This window comes from Parasteatoda tepidariorum, chromosome 5 (assembly GCF_982258835.1).
Source record: "Parasteatoda tepidariorum strain Cologne lab strain chromosome 5, Ptep-v5.0, whole genome shotgun sequence".
NCBI classification, from domain to species: Eukaryota; Metazoa; Arthropoda; class Arachnida; order Araneae; family Theridiidae; genus Parasteatoda; species Parasteatoda tepidariorum.
Window position 1 is genome coordinate 81,315,190 of NC_141759.1, and position 24,976 is coordinate 81,340,165.

Sequence of the window (24,976 nt, forward strand, 5' to 3'; positions counted from 1 at the left end):
CAATTGATTGACTGCTTATAACTGAAATCCGATAATTGGTCGGTCTGCTAATTCATACGAGAGTAAATTCATTGACATTGTTTATCCTGTAACTGTTTGCAGTTATTATTTGAGTTTTAATAGTCATTATAGTAATGTGCAGTATCAGGCGAATTATTTTATACAATATAATAGGAAAATGTTTTATAACATACATAGCGATAATATGCCATATATTGTATGCTACAAGCATATAATGTATCAATTAACCAATCAATGTAGTATATGAACCAACTAACGTGATGAAACAAGCTTATAAACAAGTAATATACATTATAAGATATACCAAGCAGTAATGCAACATAACAAACAAGCTTAATAAAACATAATAATACAAAAAATAGCAAAAAATAGCAAAATATAACAAATAACATAACGATGAGCATATGAAACATAATAAGCCCAATTACACTTACTGCAATTGCATAACAAGCATAATTACTAATCATAATAAAAATTATGCTTTTTATAAAATCTACTTTGGTGCTATATTTATTAATTTACTCCCGGACATAATTACAAACTATAAAACAGAAGATTTAGTACAAAATCAAATCAAATGAACATGGTTGTATTGCAAAATAGGAATTGTTGATTTATCTGATTTGTTATAGTTTTGGACTTAAACAGCACAAAATAAGACAAATTACTTCCTACAAAAGCTGAGTGGTTGAGCCAGGTAAGTGACATTTCCAGATGTGCTATAATCTGTGTGAGAAGAAAAAAATGGTATTCGAACTATTTTAAGATACATTTATTAGAAAGTAGGGCTAATAACACCGGAGAAAAAAAATTTTTGTTACATTTATACAAGTACATCATTTTAACTTATTCGCGTATCTGATATTAGTTTTGTTAGGAAATCTACGGATTTTTTCGAATTTATATCTTACGTATAGTTTAATTTTTGGCAGAATATACAATTTTATATAGAATGTTTTTTGTCCTCTAATGCCCATTTGGATTTACATTTCATTAATTCAGGCGTATTAGGGTCGAGTTGTTGTCCTCTCTTTCAGGGGTGGTCATTATCATTTGGTGGGAAAACGCTGCTCCCTCAGTATCGAGAGCTATAGGGGATTCGAACCCAGAACCTTTCTGACGCAAGGCCTGTTTCCTGACCCCAACACAGTCTCTTCGGCAGTTTGTGAAGAAAGTATAGGTCAGTATGCATACAAATAAACTTCTCAGCTCCTTCAAAAATAACATGATTAAAAAATAAACATATGACCTTCAAGCAAAATATAGTTCATAACAGTAGTGCATACAAAGCAAAATATTCGACGGTAGCTAGTTGTGAGAAACTAACAACATAGTTGCTATATAACTTTCATTTCAGTTTTGAACATATCTAGCCTACTATTACTTAAAATTCTGAAACGAATGTGTTCTGTTGCTTTAACCGTTTAAAAAGTAGACATGATTAGCAAACTATACGTCAGAATAGTTCCTGTGACTGCTAGTATCGTACTTCTGTGGAAAAAGATGATTTTGCAAGCTGAAAGCTCCAACTTAGGCCTTTCAAGGAAATCTTTCATTAAAGTTTCGTTTTCAACGGTTAGTCCGCGTAACGCGTTCTCTTCTAGTTCATTCCACACTGTGAAAATAAAATGATCCATTTCAATTTTGACTTGACTCCCTACCCAAATAATAGCACACAAAATAGAAAACGATATTAACACCAAGAATACGTTAAATACAATTTTCAAGGAGAAAGTTATCTTTGTGAAAGTAAAAGTCGGCATTGAACCCACGAAACTGAAGCATACCCAGAAGCTTGAAGCGCACAATAGAAAAACTGGTTCAGAAAATATATCAGCGATTTGCTTTAAAAGGTTGATTATTTTAGATTTCTGCTTTAATATTTCGATTTGCATAGATTTTGTGCTTACTTTCATCTTCTTTTGACTTATTTTAATACTCAACAGCTTGATGTGATTTGAGATGGCGCAACATATACGGCAAAACAAAATTGAAATTAATGTTATCGAAGTAGGAAAAACAATATTTAAGAAAAACAGTTTGACATACACTACAAAACACGTACCGACAGGATTGATAGAATAACCGTAGGTAAAAAAGGATAAAATGTCTAATCTTTCCTTTCTGTAATCCACACGGGATAATGGGTAAATCAAAGTATAAGCACTCAAAGCGAAAATAATGTAATTAGATTTGTTATCAGGAATGCTATTTCTAGGAAGTAATTTTAGTAAGCAATAAATTTCCTTTTTACGTAGCCTCATAATTATGTAGGATGGAATGGACAGGACAAAAGCTAATACGCTGTATAATGGTGGCCTCCATTCTTCTCTATGGCCTGCAACTGATATTAAAAACAATACCAAGTAATCCATAAAAGAAACAAATGAGCACAGTAAAATTACCCTCCTTAATAGTACTTTAAATACAGTTTCTTCGCCAGTTATAGAGCCAAAGTCTAAAATTAAAATTCTAAATAATCGCAAATTTGCTTCGTAGTAATTCATGTTTTGTTTCGTAAATTACAATAACTTTGTTTGATCAATAAATTATTCAAATCTGGCAGCATGTAACTTCTAATAAAATAAGAATTAATTGTTCTGAATCATGCTTATTTGATTCGAATGAGACTGTTAACACAAGTCGATATCCTTTAAGAAGCAACGTTTTTCAAGGCTCAACTATAAATAAACAAAGGCCTTGCTTACCTATAATACCAAGAAATAAATATGTAAAAAGATATTAATAGTAAGTAGCTAGTTAACATACATTATTATTAATATTAATATAAGTAAAATAGTTGACACATATCTTTAAAAATGTATTTTATAACTGCTGCTTAGTGATGTTTTATATTTGTCTTTGAATGGAACGAAATTAACGTTGGATCTAAGTTTTATTAATGCTAGTTTCATATTGACCGTTATAGTGAAATATAGGTAAAATTTCAATGATAGTTTGACAAACTAAAGACAATGTCAAAATTTTAGGAAATGATGCAGAACATTGAACAATAAATACAGATTTGACAAACGACTCTGCAGACTAAAGTACGAATATAAAACTTCAGATGATCGTTCAGCAGGCTTAACTGCAGATGAAGTTTAAAAAAATAGTTAAAGAAACATTATCACAGTATTGTGCATTTATGGAACACCATTCTGAAAAAGAAATATTTCACATCAGCTTTAATTATTAGATCTGATTTCTTTGATAATTAGATCTGATTGATCTAAAATTGATATCGCTTTGATAATTGTTGTTTTGATTATTGAAAATACATGACATATATCATCATCTTTGATATTATATAAGCAACATCTTAAAATTTACATGAAATTTCTAAATTCAAAACGCTATGCTGCAAATAAATTTAAAATCATTATTCATAAAAAAAAGAATTGCCTTAAACTATAGAATCTCTATTATTTATCAATATTGCTATCATATAAACTTGCATAATGTTGATGTTAGAAAATCAGAACGTATTTTCAGAATTGATAATTTTGGATTTTATTATAACTAATTAAACGAACTTAATTTCATTCTAATAAAAATAAACTTTCGAGAAATTATTCTGCTGGACTTGACAGCTAAAAGCTTTACTGCGCAATGCTTATTAAAAATCTCATAAATAGTTAGAAAAATGATGAACATGTGCCGTTTTCCTAATGACGTGTTTTATTGAGAATGATGTTTTTCTACAGTAAAAATTACAACTAATTTGTTAATTATTTTTTTTAAAAAAAAGTACATCGATTTATTGAAATTGAATCTTTAACCTTTCATCCATAAAGCTGAAGTATACCCAGGAGCTTAATCAATCAATAAAGCTCTATCAGAATCTTAAGCAATCAATTAAATGAATAATAAATATCTTTTGTTCGAATATAAATAAAAATAAATAATAATAATCTTATATACTTTAATATCAATAGATTGGATGGATATAAGAAATTTGATTTTTGTGTGAAAGGAAAATGTTTCGATATCTCCTTTGTTTAAAATATCACTCGAGAATTGCTAAATATAATACAACAACAGCACTAGCTAATTTATTTTTGAAAGGAAATATTGAATAAATAATTCAATTTCATTGATTAATTGGATACCGTTTGAATTTTTAATACCTTCTTTAGACATAAATTTGTATTGTAATTATAACAATTGCATTAGATATTAAGTATATTAAAATCTACTAAACCATTAAAAATTCGAAAAGATCTTCGGCATTTTTTTAAATGCGGAACTATCCTATCAGTTAATTAATTTTACGTTTCATATGATTTCTCATAAAAATTCTTCGCAGTACTGCATTGTTAGCAAGAATTGTTTTAACCATGGAAAAACTTTTAAAACATAAAAAAATTGAACATGAGAATTTACTTCCTTTATATATTCATACTTACTTTATATACTTATTTATATAATTTTACTTTTTTTATATATTTATATTTATTTTGAAAATTTTTACTTATTTTATAACTTGTATAATTTTTTTAAAATTGTTAATAGCTAATTGTTAATATATATATATATATATATATATATATATATATATATATATATATATATATATATATATATATATATATATATATATATATATATATATATATATATATATATATATATATATATATATATATATATATATATATATATATATATATATATATGCAGCAAATTAATAAGATTTATTAACTGCGCATAAGCTACAACTATATTGAACTCATAAAATAAGCTAAAATATTGAGAAAAAATGGAAAATTATTTAAAAAAAATGACAAGAAAAGAAAATTATTAAAAATATTTTTCAGAAGTATTTAAATAAGTATAATTTTTGATATCTAAAAAAAAATATTCAAAATGCGGAAAACAAAACAAGGAAAATATATAATCGCTTCTTCAGCCCACACGATTATATCCTCAAAAAGGAGTGCTTTCCAATATTGTAATAATATAGCCAAAGCAAAATATATTAATACAATAGTGTGAGGAGCACTCAAAAAAATTGAAACGAAATTAGAACACATTGAGTAAAAGTTATATATGAAGAAACAAACAAATATATCAAGCAAAAAACAGAAAATAAAATGGAAAGAGATCAGAGAACAGTACACTGAAGGAAATCTACATAGTGAGGAGCGAATTAAAATGAACTTACTCGTACCGGAATCTTTCAAGAATGATTTAAAATATTTCCGTAATAAGATTGCCAGATTACAAAATACGAAAACAGAAGCATAAATAAAGTTATATCTTCTGGCACGTTCCTACTACAATACTGAAGCGCGTCTAATTTGTTAATTACATTTTATGGTCCTAAAAATGGATGTGCGCAGGTAATAATATTATACAGAATAATTTAAAGTTTGTAATTAATAAGTTTGATAATTAAAATAACTTTAGAAAATTAATAATTATGTCAAAAACAAAAGAAAAATACAGGACTTACTCGTTTTGAATTGATTTTTAGCAGGCGCCAAACTATTATTACTGCTGAAATCCAAAAATTAAGGTCAAAGAGCAATGCCCTAAACACACGAAATTAGAAAACCGAGCTGAAAACGGAAACAAAAAGAAAACGAAAGTAAGTTAACAGTAGATAATATCAAGCACTAAAGCTGCTTTAAATACAATCACTATAACATAGCACAACAAAAACCAAAACCGTTTTAAAAACGGAAACAAAAAGGATAATAAAACTTAATAAAACTTATTAATTTTCTTCGTTTTTCTCTTTGTTTTATCGTGCTATGTTATAGTGATCATATTTAAAGCAGCTTTAGTGCTTGATATTATTCACTGTTAAATTACTTTCGTTTTCTTTCTGCTTCCATTTTTAGTTCGGTTTTGTTTTTATTGTGCTATATATATATATATATATATATATATATATATATATATATATATATATATATACAAGTATATAGTTCAAAATGAAGAATAAAACAAAGAAAAATTATAGACATATGAAAAAAAGGGGGGGGATAATAAAAAATAACAAACAACAGTTTATATATATATATATATATATATATATATATATATAAGTTCAAAATGAAGAATAAAACAAAGAAAAATTATAGACATATGAAAAAAAGGGGGTGGGAAATAATAAGTAAAAAAAAAAAAAAAAAAACAACAAACAATATTTTATTTTAAAAAAAAAAAAAAAAAAAAAGGTGAAATGTTAATTAAAAAACCGGAAAAAAAGCCGGAAAAAAAAGATATAATCTTTTCTTCAGCCCACACGATTATATCCGCAAAACAGAGTGCTTTCTGATATTGTATCAATAAAGTTTTGATTCTTAATAAAAAAGTTTGATAAAGTTTGTTTTTCTTAACTTTCTTAGTGTTTTCTTGTATTTATTTTTTTATTATATATATATATATATATATATATATATATATATATATATATATATATATATATATATATATAACTGTTGTTTGTAAAAAAACCAGAAAAAAAAGATATAATCTTTTCTTCAGCCCACACGATTATATCCGCAAAGCAGAGTGCTTTCTGATATTGTATCAATAAAGCCGAAGCAAAATATATTAATACAATTATTATTTTATATATTGTATTAATATATTTTGCTTTGGCTTTATTGATACAATATCAGAAAGCCCTCTGTTTTGCGGATATAATCGTGTGGGCTGAAGAAAAGATTATATCTTTTTTTTCCGGTTTTTTAAATAAAATTTCATTCCTTTTATATATATATATATATATATATATATATATATATATATATATATATATATATAAACTGTTGTTTGTTATTTTTTACTTATTATTCCCCCCCCCCCTTTTTTTTCATATATCTATAATTTTTCTTTGTTTTATTCTTCATTTTGAACTTATCTAATGAGTTCTGTTTACTTGCAGCTTAAGCGTAATAAATGAAACTTATTGTTTTTCTTAACTTTCTTCGTGTTTTCTTGTATTTACTTATGTATTATATATATATATATATATATATATATATATATATATATATATATATATATATATATATATATATATATATATATATATATATATATATATATATATATATATATATATATATATATATGGGTCATTCTCACAAAAACAGTCATTTTCATGTCCCCAGTATATTTTATGTTTGTTTTACAGGTTACGAAAAAATGCAAGCTAACAAAGGAATAAAAATAAAATTATCAATTTTCATTTTTTATTTATTTTAGGTAATCACATGAATAATTGCGAAGAGGAACATCTATTCTTCGCCATATTGACCTGCAGGAAAATTGTGACTCAAATTATTAAACAAACCCTCGAGGACATTCTAGCCCCAGATCAACTGACCCCAGTCATGAACCAACAATAAAGCAGGTCATCGTTAATTTTTACTAATCAACTTTTAGCCTTACATTTTGAATTTTTATCTACTTTTGATTTTAGACTTCATAGAGTTCTAGTCAGACTTTTACTTTTAGACATTTACTATTTGGACTTTTAGCTTTCATTGATTTTAGTTTTGAGATTTTTTATCTCTTGTTTCCTTATTATTATAATCATTTAATTCTCGACATTTACACCGGCGCTATTGGGTTTCATTGCCTTTAACACATGTTTTTAATTGTCAAACTTTATTGTTAATCCACTTTTAACTGATCACCACCACTGTCATTTGGTGAAATTTTACTGTAAGAATTTTACTTTTATCTCCGTATACCCCCCTGGGGTGGGTCGGAGTTCAACCTACTTATTTTAGGTAATTAAAATATACCAATATGTCATTCCCTCACTTGTCCCCACTGCTGATTTAAATAAGGAAAAAAATTGTTTCTGAAATAAAATTTTTTTTTTTACAAATTCGTGTTTTTTATTTCAGAATACTGAAATATAGAATTCAGAAAATCAATTTTAAATTTAATTTCTGATAAAAATATTAACACAGCACTATTTTAAACTTTGTCCCCAGTGTTTCGCGTCATTCCCTCACAACAATGTTCTTATCACCTGCAATCTTCTTAGAATAAAAATATTTTAATAAAAACTTCAGAAGTTAACAACTGGCATCATAGAACAAAATTGCAGTATGTTTCCATCTTCAACTTAAAGAAGCTTTGCTGTGGAATAAATTTGAATGAATCAAACCAGGTAAAATGTTTTACATTTGTCATTCCCTCATGTCATTTTTTAGAGTGAAATAAAATACAACTTCCTCGAGAAAGTGGATAATTATATGTTGCTTTCTTGTATGAATATAATTGTATGTGATTAATTTCAGAAATTAATTAGGCCTAACTGCTATTTTTAAATTTTATTGAATTCGTCATTCTCTCACTAGTGTATAAAGTGAGGGAATGACGCTGAAGTGAGGGAATGATTCAAGATGAGTATATTATTAAATTTTTTTTTGTTCAATCGTGCCAGCCAATTTCATTTCCCAAACCTGTAAAAACTATTAAATATATAAGACTAAATTATAATAAATATTAGATATACTTAGTATGTTATCATTTTCAAACTTTAGGTAGATGTAACTTAGATAAAAACATGTATTAAAATAAACTATCATTCCCTCACTATTAGTGTCATTCCCTCACTTTTTAAATAGTGAAAATAATTAATTTACTTATTAATTTATTTGAAAAATAAATTAAAAAATTACTAAATTAATTTATTAAATTGATTTATTTATTTAATTAATTAATTAATTATTAATTATTATAAAATATTTAATTATAAATTAATTATTTAAAAAAATTAATTAATTTAAATATTAAGTATAATTTATAGGACATATACTTTCTTTATAATGCCATTACATATTTCTATTAATATAAAAAGTTTCAGAGCTCTTTATTCACTTTACTTTTTCGGGATTTTATGAACTGAAAAATGACAGTTTTCGTGAGAATGACCCATATATACTCTATTTTACGGATATAATCGTGTAGGCTGATGAAAAGATTATATCTTTTATTTCCGGTTTCTTAAATAAAATTTCATTCTTTTTTTTTTAAACTGTTGTTTGTTATTTCTTTACTTATTATTTCCCCCTTTTTCATATATCTTTAATTTTTCTTTGTTTTATTCTTCATTTTGAACTTATATATATATATATATATATATATATATATAATACTGAGCTTTGAAGATTTCATAAGTGAAATACATCGATATTTTTCATAACAAATCTAAAAGCCCGTATCTAAAAGCAAGATAAAACAAGACCGGATTTGGATCTCGAATAAGGTATGGATGTTTTTTTATTCCCTGTACCCTGTCTTTAGTGTGGGAGCAACGTTGCCCAACCTAATATAGTGCATCTGAAAGATTTGCCAACAAATCTGCTCCGATGCCTAAATGACGATTATTAATCAGGTGGGCATTAGAAAAAAAATATTAAAAAATTCAAAATTTTTATCACCAACATAAAACATTCGTCACCACCTTTTAAATTCTTTACGGTGACTCGCTAGCCTGTTTTAGTTAACCAATTAACCCGTTTTATCCCGACTTTTTATATTGAAGTGGTGCAAAAAATGGTTTTATGAAAAAAGTGGTATAATATGTCATTCAAATACATGATATGTTATTCAACTACATTCAGATTTCCAATATCAACTATTTACTACCATTTCAGTTGGAAATGTCCCTGCACCTTATAGTTATACATCTAGTGATAGAAACTTAAATCACTCAAGGGGAACTTTTAATTCTCCTAGATCAGAGGTGGCGAACCTTTATGCACCAACGTGCCATTTTTTCTAAAAAATTGCTTAATTTGGTCATAGACGTGCCATCAAACAATTTTGACTCCGTGATTATTAGGAAAATAATAACACTAAATACTATCAACTCAAAACTCTTTATTTACTATGAAAAAGAATACATTTCGCAATGTCTCAGTTATACGCGTAATTCAACTTAATGTAACATCAGTGTGACTTCTGTTGTTGCAGATTGAATGTCAAATGACTTATATTAGGTTGTAAGATGTTATTTTAAGCAGGTCTGTTAATCTTTTTTTGCTAGTTATTTATTGTTTGCTTGTTTTTTAGGGTAATTAATTGTTTTTTGGCATTCATTGTAATTTTCTTGTTAATAATTGCTTATTTTTTTAAGTTTGCTTTTTTGAATTTTAATTTAATTGGTAAATTGCTTCACAGTGAACTTCGTGATCGGTGGCGTGCCCAAAATATTATGTGGTGTGCCATTGGTTCGCCATCCCTGTCCTAGATTAAAGGCAAATTGAAACAATTGTCCTACCACAATATATGTTTTTGAAAAAGGAAACTGTCCTATAAATTAGACGCTTGACACTAACAGGTTAAACTATTACCCTCAGAGTATTTTAAGATACTGTTTGGATTCAGATTCTTAAAATGATGTGGTTACTAATTAGTGAGAGTAAGCTATAATAGTTTTTAATTTTGGAATGGTGATTGTTGATGGCGCCTTAGGGGCGACAACGGAGTGACAAAAAAATTAAGACAATTCAGAAGTTTTGTAATCATGTAAAATCGATTCTACAGAATAAGAGGTAGTTTATATATATCTTTCAGCCAAGGTGATACTTTCATTTGTTGCGTATAGGTTATCCTTGAAAAGACTAATTTTGCCTTCAGACACAAATAAAAAAAGCTCTTGATTTATGTATTATAATTATGATAAATATTTTGCCTCAACAAAATAAATGGTAATTATGAAATGTTTATTATCATTTAATTTTTAGAAACAAAACTAAAGTATACGCTACACGTTTTGACGTTTTGCTTTTTAAAAAGAAATCTCTTAATAGGACGCTAAGCACAAATGCGTTATACCACAATTAAACTAAAAACACATTTAAGAAACACTTAGTATTTATTCCATAGTGCATAAGACATTTCTTTTAATAGAAATCTTTAAATTTAGGAGCATCCCTTGTTTTGAAAAAGTTATTAGAATAAATATTGAAGAAACAAAACTTTCTCTATGTAAAACAGTAAGAATATCGAACATCTGATAAAAGATCATAGATTTTAAGTAAAACATACTTTTAAAAGTAAAAAGCTTTTTAAAAGTATTCCAATAATGATTTTTCAAATATTTTCGTCTCTCAACAAAGCCTGCAATCAAAACTACTTCAAATTGATCCTTTCATTAAAAAGTTGTTATTAGAAAGAAAAACGAAAGTTGAAGCCAAATACCACATTTCCCCAATATTTCATTTGAAGGCTTACGTTAATCCACCAAATGCTTTGTATTGCGTTTGAATCCCCTCAGTTACCCTAGATGTATCTCTGTGATGTTCTTTTTTAAATTATGCCAAATTGATAAAGTCTTATAAGCCAGTATTTTAATAAATGCATAAGCCCAAATAAGTACACGAAACAATCAAAATATAAAAAAAATTTGACTGAACATTTATTGTTGAGTCATTACTTAAAAACTAAACTTCGAGGCTCTCTGCCTGAATGGTTCCACCAATCTGCCAACTTTGTAGCGAGTTCGAAACCCGCAGTAACACCAGATGCATCTTTGCTGATGTTTTTCTCTAATCTGTGCTATCTGCCTTTATAATTGGTGAGGGCTTACAAATCTTTTTTTTATTGAAACCTTAAGTCTGAATAAGTACAGAAAACAATAATATAAATTAAAAATTATGAATTAACAGAGCTTACAACATAAGTTAACATATATTGATTATAGTGTCATTGCTTATAGACAGTTATAAAAACGCACTATTCGCTGTAACATTTGACTAACTGCTTGCAACTACAGGAATCGAAAATTTGGTCAGTCTAATTTCGCATACGTTAACAAATTCATAGACTTTGTTTATCCCATAACTAATTATTTGATTTTTAATAGTCATTATAGTAATTTGCAGAGCATGCCAAAATATTTCCTACAATAGAAAATGAAATGCTTTAGAACAAACATATCTATAATATGCCACGAATACATGTTAAATATTATATGCTACAAGCGTATAACATATAACACCAAACATAATGAAACAGTCATATAAACTAATAACATACATTGTAAAATATAACAAACAACAATGCAACATAAAAAAACAAGCTTAATGAAACATGATATTATAAAAAAGCAAAATGTTCCATATAACATAGCAATAAGTGTATGGAACATAATAAGCATAATGACTAATCTTAATAAAAAATATGCTTGTTATAAAATCGACTTTGTTGCTGTGCCAATTAAGTTATACTCCCAGACATAATTAGAAGCTATATAAGAAGAGTTAAGGGGGGACCCCACCCTGAGATGGTAAAATATTAACGTTTTTCTTGAATTTTCTTTAAATAATCGAGACAATGCAGAGACTCCTTGTTTTTTTTTGTGTTATTTAGCTACAATTTAAGTCTATTTTGAATTTGTTTTTCTTACAAAATAATGAAAAATAAGTTGGTGGCAGCTCTGTGTGTGGCTGGTCATCAAAAAGTAGCACCTCACTGGCCTCATAGATTTAGAAGTCCTGAAACATAGGAAAACAATTTTGTTTAGATTTTCTGAAACCTAAAGACATATCTAAGAAGTAGTATAGCGGTATTTTGATATTCGCAAAATTACCAAAATGGCGGCAACTTAAAAAAAAAAAAAAAAAAAAAAATTTCATTAAAAATATATTCATTAAAATACTAATATAAAATCGAAATATAAAAATATCAAAAAAATCCTATGCTACTTTCTAAAGAATATATTTTTACGTAATTTAAAATAAAGAACAGCTTATTTCGTTGTGTAGATCATGAGAAAAACGTTAGGCCATGTCAAAAAACAACGTTTTGAGAAAAACGCGTTTAAAGTTTTGACTTATGGTAGGGGAAAACGTTTAATTTCATATATATAATGGTCGAAAAATGAAATAAATACATACCTGCCAACTTTTGATCCCTTCCATTACGATTTTTCCCAGTGGTAGTAAAATGGAATTAAAATTTCAATTGTAAGCAAGAAAATACGTTGTGTTTGAAGAAACATTAGCTGACAAACATGATAGTAGCGCATATTAATATATAAGCTAAATTTTTGTAAGAATAGTGGTGATCAAAATCATTTAAAAATTAAATTTATTAAAGAAAAAATAGTATATATTTACTACCACTTTAAATATGAAAATAAAATCTCCGTTTAAATACGGGAGAGTTGGCAGGTATGTGAATACAATAAGTTTCTATATACAGTCAACAGAATGGATGACATAAAAACACCTCTCCTAATCCGGCAGAACGGGCCTTTCTACCTCCTTAGCGACGACTCTCTATTTTCCGGTATAACTCCCAAACGAAGTTAGGTACCGAGAAATAGTTTTAGACAGACATTAAGAAGGGTACAAAGATTCGAAAAATGCAATAAAGTGTTTTTCGAACTTTTGAAATATTCAGGGTGGGGTCCCCCCTTAATACAGAAGCAAATCAAATTAATTTTCGTTCGGAAGAAACATCTGTTGTTGATTTATCGGGTTGGTTATAGTTTTGGATTTAAACAGCACACAATGAAACAAATTACTTCTTACAAAACATGAGCAATTAAACCAGGTAAGTGACATTTTCAGATGTGCTATAATCTGTGAAAGAAAAAAAAATTATTCGATTTATGTGTTTTGTTGCTTCGTTAAGTTTAAGTCGTAGATAAGACTAGCAAACTTTACGATAAGATAGTTCGTATGACTGCAACTATCAATTATGCTAGTTCAATTATAATTGACTACTAGTATATAATTGACAGCTAGTTCAATTATAAAATAGTTCATGCAAAATACCGTTCATAACAGTACTATATACAAGGAAAAATCTGCGAAGATAGCTACTTGTGAGAAACTTACTACAATATTGCTTCATCACTTGAATTTCAGTTGTAGACAAAGCTAGCTTAATTTAAATTCGTTATTACAATTGAAAAGACAGAAACCAACATAATTTGCTACTTTATTAAGTTTCAGTCGCAGATTAGCAAACCATACGTTAAGTCAGTTTTTGTGACAGCGAAATATAGTTTACAAAATACGAATTATAGTTTACAATTACAAAATAGTTCATAGATAGTCCATAACAACAGTGCATACAAAGCAAAATCTTTGACGATAGTTGTTTGTTAAAAACTTAAGTTGCTTAATCACTTGAATGTAACTTGTGAACACATCTAGTCTACTATTATTTAAAATTCTGAAACCAATGTGCTCCGTTATTTTGTTAAGTTTAAGCAGTAGACATGATTAGCAAACTATACGTCAGAATAGTTCCTGCAACTACTAGTATCGTACTTCTGTGGAAAAAGATGATTTTGCAAGCTGAAAGTTCCAATTTAGGCTTTTAAATAAAATCCTTTAATAAATTGTCGTTTTCAAGGGTAAGTCCGCGTAACGCGTTCTCTTCTAGCTCATTCCATACGGTGAAAATCAAGCGATCCACTTCAATTTTGACTTGACTCCCTACCCATATAATAGCAGACAAAACAGAAAACGATACTAACACCAAGAATAATTTAAATGCAATCATTAAAGAGAAAGTTATCTTCGTAAAACCCGACATTGCACCCACAAAACTGAAGCATACCCAGAAGCTTGAAGCACAAAATAGAAAAATCGGTTGAGAAAATATATCATCGATTTGCTTTAAAAGGCTGATTATTTTAGATTTCTGCTTTAATATTTCAATTTGCATAGATTTTGTGCTGACTTTCATTTCCTTTCGACTTATTTTAATACTCAACAGCTTGATGTGATTTGAGATGGCGCAACATATACGGCAAAACAAAACTGAAGTTAATGTTATCGAAGTAGGAAAAATGATATTTAAGAAAAACAGTTTGACATACACTACAAAACACGTACCGACAGGATTGATAGAATAACCGTAGGTAAAAAAGGATAAAACGTCTAATTGTTCGTTTCTGTAATCCACGTGGGATAATGGGCAAATCAAAGTATAAGCACCCAGAGCAAAAGTAATGTAATTGGATTTGTTATCAGGAATGCTATTTCTAGGAAGGAATTTTAGTAAGCAATAAATTTCCTTTTTACGTAGCTTCATAATTATGTAGGATGGAATGGACAGGACAAAAGCTAATACGCTGTATAATGGTGGCCTCCATTCTTCTCTATGGCCTGCAACTGATATTAAAAACAATACCAAGTAATCCATAAAAGAAACAAATGAGCACAGTAAAATTACCCTCCTTAATAGTACTTTAATTACAGTTTCTTCGCCAGTTATAGAGCCAAAGTCTAAAATTAAAATTCTAAATAATCGCAAATTTGCTTCGTAGTAATTCATGTTTTGTTTCGTAAATTACAATAACTTTGTTTGATCAATAAATTATTCAAATCTGGCAGCATGTAACTTCTAATAAAATAAGAATTAATTGTTCTGAATCATGCTTATTTGATTCGAATGAGACTGTTAACACACGTCGATATCCTTTAAGAAGCAACGTTTTTCAAGGCTCAACTATAAATAAACAAAGTCCTTGTTTACCTATAATACCAAGAAATAAATATGTAAATAGAAATTAATATTAAGTAGCTAGTTAACATACATTATTGTCAATATTAATATCAGTAGAATAGTTGACACATATTATTATCTTTAAAAATGTAGTTTATCACTGGTACTTAGTGATGTTTTATCTTTGTCTTTGAATGGAACGAAATTAACGTTGGATCTAAGTTTTATTAATGCTTGTTTCATATTGACCGTTATAGTGAAATATAGGTAAAATTTCAATGATAGTTTGACAAACTAAAGGCAATGTCAAAATTTTAGGAAATGATGCAGAACATTGAATAATAAATACAGATTTGACAAACGACTCTGCAGACTAAAGTACGAATATAAAACTTCAGATGATCGTTCAGCAGGCTTAACTGCAGATGAAGTTTAAAAAAATAGTTAAAGAAACATTATCACAGTATTGTGCATTTATGGAACACCATTCTGAAAAAGAACTATTTCACATCAGCTTTAATTATTAGATCTGATTTCTTTGATAATTAGATCTGATTGATCTAAAATTGATATCGCTTTGATAATTGTTGTTTTGATTATTGGAAATACATAACATATATCATCATCTTTGATATTATATAAGCAATATCTTAAAATTTACGTGAAATTTCTAAATTCAAAACGCTATGCTGCAAATAAATTTAAAATCATTATTCATAAAATAAAGAATCGCCTTAAACTATAGAATCTCTATTATTTATCAATATTGCTATCATATAAACTTGCATAATGTTGATGTTAGAAAATCAGAACGTATTTTCAGAATTGATAATTTTGGATTTTATTATAACTAATTAAACGAACTTAATTTCATTCTAATAAAAATAAACTTTCGAGAAATTATTCTGCTGGACTTGACAGCTAAAAGCTTTACTGCGCAATGCTTATTAAAAATCTCATAAATAGTTAGAAAAATGATGAACATGTGCCGTTTTCCTAATGACGTGTTTTATTGAGAATGATGTTTTTTTACAGTAAAAATTACAACTAATTTGTTAATTATTTTTTTTAAAAAAAAGTACATCGATTTATTGAAATTGAATCTTTAACCTTTCATCCATAAAGCTGAAGTATACCCAGGAGCTTAATCAATCAATAAAGCTCTATCAGAATCTTAAGCAATCAATTAAATGAATAATAAATATCTTTTGTTACAATATAAATAAAAATAAATAATAATAATCTTATATACTTTAATATCAATAGATTGGATGGATATAAGAAATTTGATTTTTGTGTGAAAGGAAAATATTTCGATATCTCCTTTGTTTAAAATATCACTCGAGAATTGCTAAATATAATACAATTAATTGGATACCGTTTGAATTTTTAATACCTTCTTTAGACATAAATTTGTATTGTAATTATAACAATTGCATTAGATATTAAGTATATTAAAATCTACTAAACCATTAAAAATTCGAAAAGATCTTCGGCATTTTTTTAAATGCGGAACTATCCTATCAGTTAATTAATTTTACGTTTCATATGGTTTCTCATAAAAATTCTTCGCAGTACTCCATTGTTAGCAAGAATTGTTTCAACCATGGAAAAACTTTTAAAACATAAAAAAATTGAACATGAGAATTTACTTCCTTTATATATTCATACTTACTTTATATACTTATTTATATAATTTTACTTTTTTTATATATTTATATTTATTTTGAAAATTTTTACTTATTTTATAACTTGTATAATTTTTTTAAAATTGTTAATAGCTAATTGTTAATATATATATATATATATATATATATATATATATATATATATATATATATATATATATATATATATATATATATATATATATATATATATATATATATATATATATATATATATATATATATATATATATATATATATATATATATATATATATATATATATATATATATATATATATATATATGCAGCAAATTAATAAGATTTATTAACTGCGCATAAGTTACAACTATATTGAACTCATAAAATAAGCTAAAATATTGAGAAAAAATGGAAAATTATTTTTAAAAAATGACAAGAAAAGAAAATTATTAAAAATATTTTTCAGAAGTATTTAAATAAGTATAATTTTTGATATCTAAAAAAAAATATTCAAAATGCGGAAAACAAAACAAGGAAAAGATATAATCGCTTCTTCAGCCCACACGATTATATCCGCAAAAAGGAGTGCTTTCTAATATTGTAATAATATAGCCAGAGCAAAATATATCAATACAATAGTGTGAGGAGCACTCAAAAAAATTGAAACGAAATTAGAACACATTGAGTAAAAATTATATATGAAGAAACAAACAAATATATCAAGCAAAAAACAGAAAATAAAATGCAAAGAGATCAGAGAACAGTACACGGAAGGAAATTTAAATAGTGAAGAGCGAATTAGAATGAACTTATTCGTTCTGGAATCTTTCAAGAGTGATTTAAAATATTTTCGTAATAAGATTGCCAGACTACAAAATATGAAAACAGAAGCATATATAAAGTTATATCTTCTGGCACGTTCGTACTACAATACTGAAGCGCGTCTAATTTGTTAATTACCTTGGATGGTCCCGAAAATGGATGTGCGCAAGGTAATAATATTATGCAGGGTGATTTAAAGTTTGTAATTAATAAGTTTGATAATGAAAATAACTTTAGAAAATTAATAATTACGTCAGAAACAAAAAAAAAAGATACAGGATTTGCTCGTTTTAAATTGATTTTTAGCAGGCGCCAAACTATTATTACTGCTGAAATCCAAAAATTAAGGTCAAAGATCAATGCCCTAAACACACGAAATTAGAAAACCGAACTGAAAACCGAAGCAAAAAGAAAACGAAAGTAAGTAAACAGTAGATAATATCAAGCACTAAAGCTGCTTTAAATACAATCACTATAACATAGCACAACAAAAACCAAAACCGTTTTAAAAACGGAAACAAAAAGGATAATAAAACTTAATAAAACTTATTAATTTTCTTCGTTTTTCTCTTTGTTTTATCGTGCTATGTTATAGTGATCATATTTAAAGCAGCTTTAGTGCTTGATATTATCCACTGTTAACTTACTTTCGTTTTCTTTTTGTTTCCATTTTTAGTTCGATTTTGTTTTTATTGTGCTATATATATATATATATATATATATATATATATATATATATATATATATATATATATATATATATATATATATATATATATGTATACATTTTGTATATATATATATATACAAAATGAAGAATAAAACAAAGAAAAATTATAGACATATGAAAAAAAAGGGGGGGGGAATAATAAGTAAAAAAATAACAAACAGCAGTTTATATATATATATATATATATATATATATATATATATATATATATATATATATATATATATATATATATATATATATATATATATATATAGATAAAAAAATGGAATGAAATTTTATTTAAAAAAACGGAAAAAAAACCGAAAAAAAAAGATATAATCTTTTCTTCAGCCCACACGATTATATCCGCAAAACAGAGTGCTTTCTGATATTGTATCAATAAAACCAAAGCAAAATATATTAATACAATTATTATTTTATATATTGTATTAATATATTTTGCTTTGGCTTTATTGATACAATATCAGAAAGCACTCTGTTTTGCGGATATAATCGTGTGGGCTGAAGAAAAGATTATATCTTTTTTTTCCGGTTTCTTAAATAAAATTTCCTCCTTTTTTTTCTTTTTTTAAACTGTTGTTAGTTATTTCTTTACTTATTATTTCCCCCTTTTTCATATGTCTTTAATTTCTCTTTGTTTTATTCATCATTTTGAACTGTATGAAATATGTATTTCTGAGCTTTGAAGATTTCATAAGTGAAATACATCGATATTTTTCATAACAAATCTAAAAGCCCGGATCTAAAAGCAAGATAAAACAAGACCGGATTTGGATCTCGAATAAGGTATGGATGTTTTTTTATTCCCTGTACCCTGTCTTTAGTGTGGGAGCAACGTTGCCCCAGATAATATAGTGCATCTGAAAGATTTGCCAACAAATCTGCTCTGATGCCTGAATAACGATTATTAAACAGGTGGGCATTGGAAAAAAAATATTAAAAAATTCAAAATTTTTATCACCAGCATAAAACATTCGTCACCACCTTTTAAATTCTTTCCGGTGTCTCGCTAGCCTGTTTTAGCTAACCAATTAATCCGTTTTATCCCGACTTTTTATATTGAAGTGGTGCAAAAAGTGGTTTTATGCAAAAAGTGGTTTTATGCAAAAAGTGGTATAATATGTCATTCAAATACATGATATGTTATTCAACTACATTCAGATTTCCAATATCAACTATTTACTACCATTTCAGTTGGAAATGTCCCTGCACCTTATAGTTATACATCTAGTGATAGAAACTTTAAATCACTGAAGGGGAACTTTTAATTCTCCTAGATTAAAGACAAATTGAAACAATTGTCCTACCACAATAAATGTTTTTGAAAAAGGAAACTGTCCTATAAATTAGACGCTTGACACTAACAGGTTAAACTATTACCCTCAGAGTATTTTAAGATACTGTTTGGATTCAGATTCTTAAAATGATGTGGTTACTAATTAGTGAGAGTAAGCTATAATAGTTTTTAATTTTGGAATGGTGACTGTTGATGGCGCCTTAGGGGCGACAACGGAGTGACAAAAAAAATTAAGACAATTCAGAAGTTTTGTAATAATGTAAAATCGATTCTACAGAATAAGAGGTAGTTTATATATATCTTTCAGCCAAGGTGATATTTTCATTTGTTGCGTACAGGTTATCCTTGAAAAGACTAATTTTGCATTCAGACACAAATAAAAAAAAGCTCTTGATTTATGTATTATAATTATGATAAATATTTTGCCTCGACAAAATAAATGGTAATTATGAAATGTTTATTATCATTTAATTTTTAGAAACAAAACTAAAGTATACGCTACACGTTTTGACGTTTTGCTTTTTAAAAAGAAAACTTTTAATAGGACGCTAAGCACAAATGCGTTATACCACAATTAAACTAAAAACACACTTAAGAAACACTTAGTATTTATTCCATAGTTCATAAGACATTTTTTAATAGAAATCTTTAAATTTAGGAGCATCCCTTGCTTTGAAAAAGTTATTAGAATAAATATTGAAGAAACAAAACTTTCTCTATGTAAAACAGTAAGAATGTCGAATATCTGATAAAAGATCATAGATTTTAAATAAAATATACTTTTAAAAATGCTTTTAAAAAGTATTCCAATAATCATTTTTCAAATATTTTCGTCTTTCAACAAAGCTTGCAATCAAAACTACTTCAAATTGATTCTTTTATTAAAAAGTTGTTATTAGAAAGAAAAACGAAAGTTGAAGCCAAATGCCACATTTCCCCAATATTTCATTTGAAGGCTTATGTCCATCCCCCAAATGCTTTGTATTGCGTTTGAATCCCCTCAGTTACCCTAGACGTATCTCTGTGATGTTCTTTTCTAAATTATGCCATATTTCTTTCAAATTGATAAAGTCTTATAAGCCAGTATTTTAATAAATGCATAAGCCCAAATAAGTACACGAAACAAACAAAATATAAAAAAATTTGACTGAACATTTATTGTTGAGTCATTACTTAAAAACTAAACTTCGAGGCTCTCTGCCTGAATGGTTCCACCAATCTGCCCACTTTGTAGCGAGTTCGAAATCCGCAGTAACCCCAGATGCATCTTTGCTGATGTTCTTCTCTAATCTGTGCTATCTGCCTTATAATTGGTAAGGGCTTACAAATCTTTTTTTTATTGAAACCTTAAGTCTGAATAAGTACAGAAAACAATAATATAAATTAAAAATTATGAATTAACAGAGCTTACAACATAAGTTAACATATATTGATTATAGTGTCATTGCTTATAGACAGTTATAAAAACGCACTATTCGCTGTAACATTTGACTAACTGCTTGCAACTGCAGGAATCGAAAATTTGGTCAGTCTAATTTCGCATACGTTAACAAATTCATAGACTTTGTTTATCCCATAACTAATTATTTGATTCTTAATAGTCATTATAGTAATTTACAGAGCAAGCCAAAATATTTCCTACAATAGAAAATGAAACGCTTTAGAACAAACATATCTATAATATGCCACGAATACATGTTAAATATTATATGCTACAAGCGTATAACATATAACACCAAACATAATGAAACAGTCATATAAACAAATAACATACATTGTAAAATATAACAAACAACAATGCAACATAAAAAAACAAGCTTAATGAAACATGATATTATAAAAAAGCAAAATGTTCCATATACCATAGCAATGAGTGTATGGAACATAATAAGCATAATGACTAATCTTAATAAAAAATATGCTTGTTATAAAATCGACTTTGTTGCTGTGCCAATTAAGTTATACTCCCAGACGTAATTAGAAGCTATAGAAAAAGAGTTAAGGGGGGACCACACCCTGAGATGGTAAAATATTAACGTTTTTCTTGAATTTTCTTTAAATAATCGAGACAATGCAGAGACTCCTTGTTTTTTTTTTGGTGTTATTTAGCTACATTTTAAGTCTATTTTGAATTTGTTTTTCTTACAAAATAATGAAAAATAAGTTGGTGGCTGGTCATCAAAAAGTAGCACCTCACTGGCCTCATGGATTTAGAAGTCCTGAAACATAGGAAAACAATTTTGTTTAGATTTTCTGAAACCTAAAGACATTATCTAAAAAGTAGTATAGCGGTTTTTTGATATTCGCAAAATTACCAAAATGGTGGCAACTTAAAAAAAAAATTTTTTTCATTAAAAATATATTCATTAAAATACTAATATAAAATCGAAATATAAAAATATCAAAAAAAATCCTATGCTACTTTTCTGGATATGTTTTTTATGTAAAAATATTAGACACGAGTTTTTTTTAATGAAATATTTTGGAGCTTTGTAGTTTAAAACTGCAAATCTTGTTCAATTTTAAGGCTACAGTGGACTCTTAATTAATTTTTCTTAAAAAATAATGTTACATTGCTGTAACTTGCAGCGATTGTTTATATTTAGAGAGAGAACATAAAAAAATAATGTGATGCATAATTCATGCTATAACATGAAAAATGTAAATTTTTTCAAAAAAAAATTTCGATTTATTTTGAAGTTTAAATAAGCGCCTTGCGCTAAATTTTTCCTTAAATTTAAAGATTATTTGTTAATTTCAACACTATTTACATATCTTTTCAAGTTGTAGAGAAAAATCTACACATTTTCTACTGATTTCCATACAGAGTAGAAAAAGCAAGTTTCGCCCAAAAAAACATGAATATCGTCCCTCTAGGAACGTCTTTGAAACATTGAAATGCATCTAATTATGAAGCGCCATTGCACCTTATTTTGAAACTCTTTCTCTAGAAGTTTTTTCATTGATCTAGAGAGTTTGTAAAAAAAGTTTCATGGAATAGTCATCAAAATTATAGCGCATGGAACTATTTCAATTTCCAGTTTGATTCAAAATTTTTGTTTTGAGAAACACTACATAAAACTCTCACAATAACAAGATTTTCTGATAAAAAAACAAAGTACCAAAATTATTGTCAATGTTTAACAAATTCTTATGATTTTGTATTTATTATGCTATTTTATAAAATTTAATTAATATAAAATGGTCAAAATCAGAAAATCAATTTTTCGAGTGATTTTCACGATTTTAGGAGCTTAAGAAAAAATATATGAATTTAAAACTGACCATATTTTTTTGTGAAACGAGTAAATCACGACACTGACCCTTATCATATTTTCAACAGAAGTTTCTCACAAATTATTAAGATATTAATTCTTTCATTGGACCTTTGCGCTTAAGGTCAAATGTCACTGAAAAAGAAAATATTTCTCAGACTTCGAATGTCAGAATCTACTAGTACTAACAGTGCATCTCAAACATATAGATTTCTGTGAATACACAACAATGAATAGTACTTAAAAATGAAAACATATGTGAGAGATATATTTGGTGTAATCTTAAAATTTACCTTAAAGTAGCTATGAATCGAAATTATGAGCAGATTTCAAGGTTATTAAATCGATTCAAATATTAGTTCAGTTACTGATTCAAATTTTTATAGCGTGACCCTAAAGTCTGAAACTAACACCTTAGATGCAGTATTTATATTTATATATATATACATTTATATAAATATATATATATATATATATATATATATATATATATATATATATATATATATATATATATATATATATATATATATATATATATATATATATATATATATATATATATATATATATATATATATATATATATATATATATATATATATATATATATATATATATATATATATATATATATATATATATATATATATATATATATATATATATATATATATATATATATATATATATATATATATATATATATATATATATATATATATATATATATATATATATATATATATATATATATATATATATATATATATATATATATATATATATATATATATGCACCTCTAACTACAATTTTTCTCTATTCATATGTTATATGTATTAGTGAGCAGTTGAGATTTCATGAATGAAAGACATCGATATTTTTCATAATAAACGATGGCATAATTTAAGTATAAAGGAACATGTCTGTTTCCTCAGTAATATGCATGCTTTCTTGCCCCCAGTAATATGCAAATCCAGGATAAAATCTAGACATTAGAAATAATATTTTAAGAAAATCTATCGTTATAAACAGTAAAAGAAATTCTTTACTTTTATTCTTTGTTTTCTATTTACATAATAATGCCTTGAATAGCTAAAAGGAAAAACTGTTATGTTTTTCTTATGCTCCAAAAAATTCGTCCGTATAACAGCGCAGTCAAAAAAAATGCCCGATCGAGGGAATAAATAAATAAAAATTTATAGTATCCACCATAGAATAGTTCAGTCAACTTTCTCAAATAAGTAAATATATTCTCTGTGGATGTTACGCTTTCTTCTTCTTCTTTCTTCTGCCCATTATTTTTATGGAGTTGATTTTCAATACTTTTAACGGTGTCTCCCATCGGGTATGAAACGTAGGAGAAGATTTAGTCAGAAACGAAATATGATGTTATTTTTTTAAAAGACAAATTTCAAATATAAACACTTTTTTTTTCAGTTTTGTAAAACTTGTTAGGAAGATGATGTTTTGTTATACTTTATTGTTTATACTGCTTCCCATTAACCAAAATATGTGTGTAACCTAAAAGAAATGCATTTAGATGTCATATAAAACCGAATAGCTTTAATCTTCATACGATATTGAAATATTTCGTTGACAAGACTGTGACCAAAGAGCTGAACTCACATCAGAGAGGTCCCGGGTTTGGATCCCGGATAAAGAATAGATGCTCATTCTTTCTCTGTACTATCTGTCCTTACTGTGGGAACAACGTTGGTTTAACT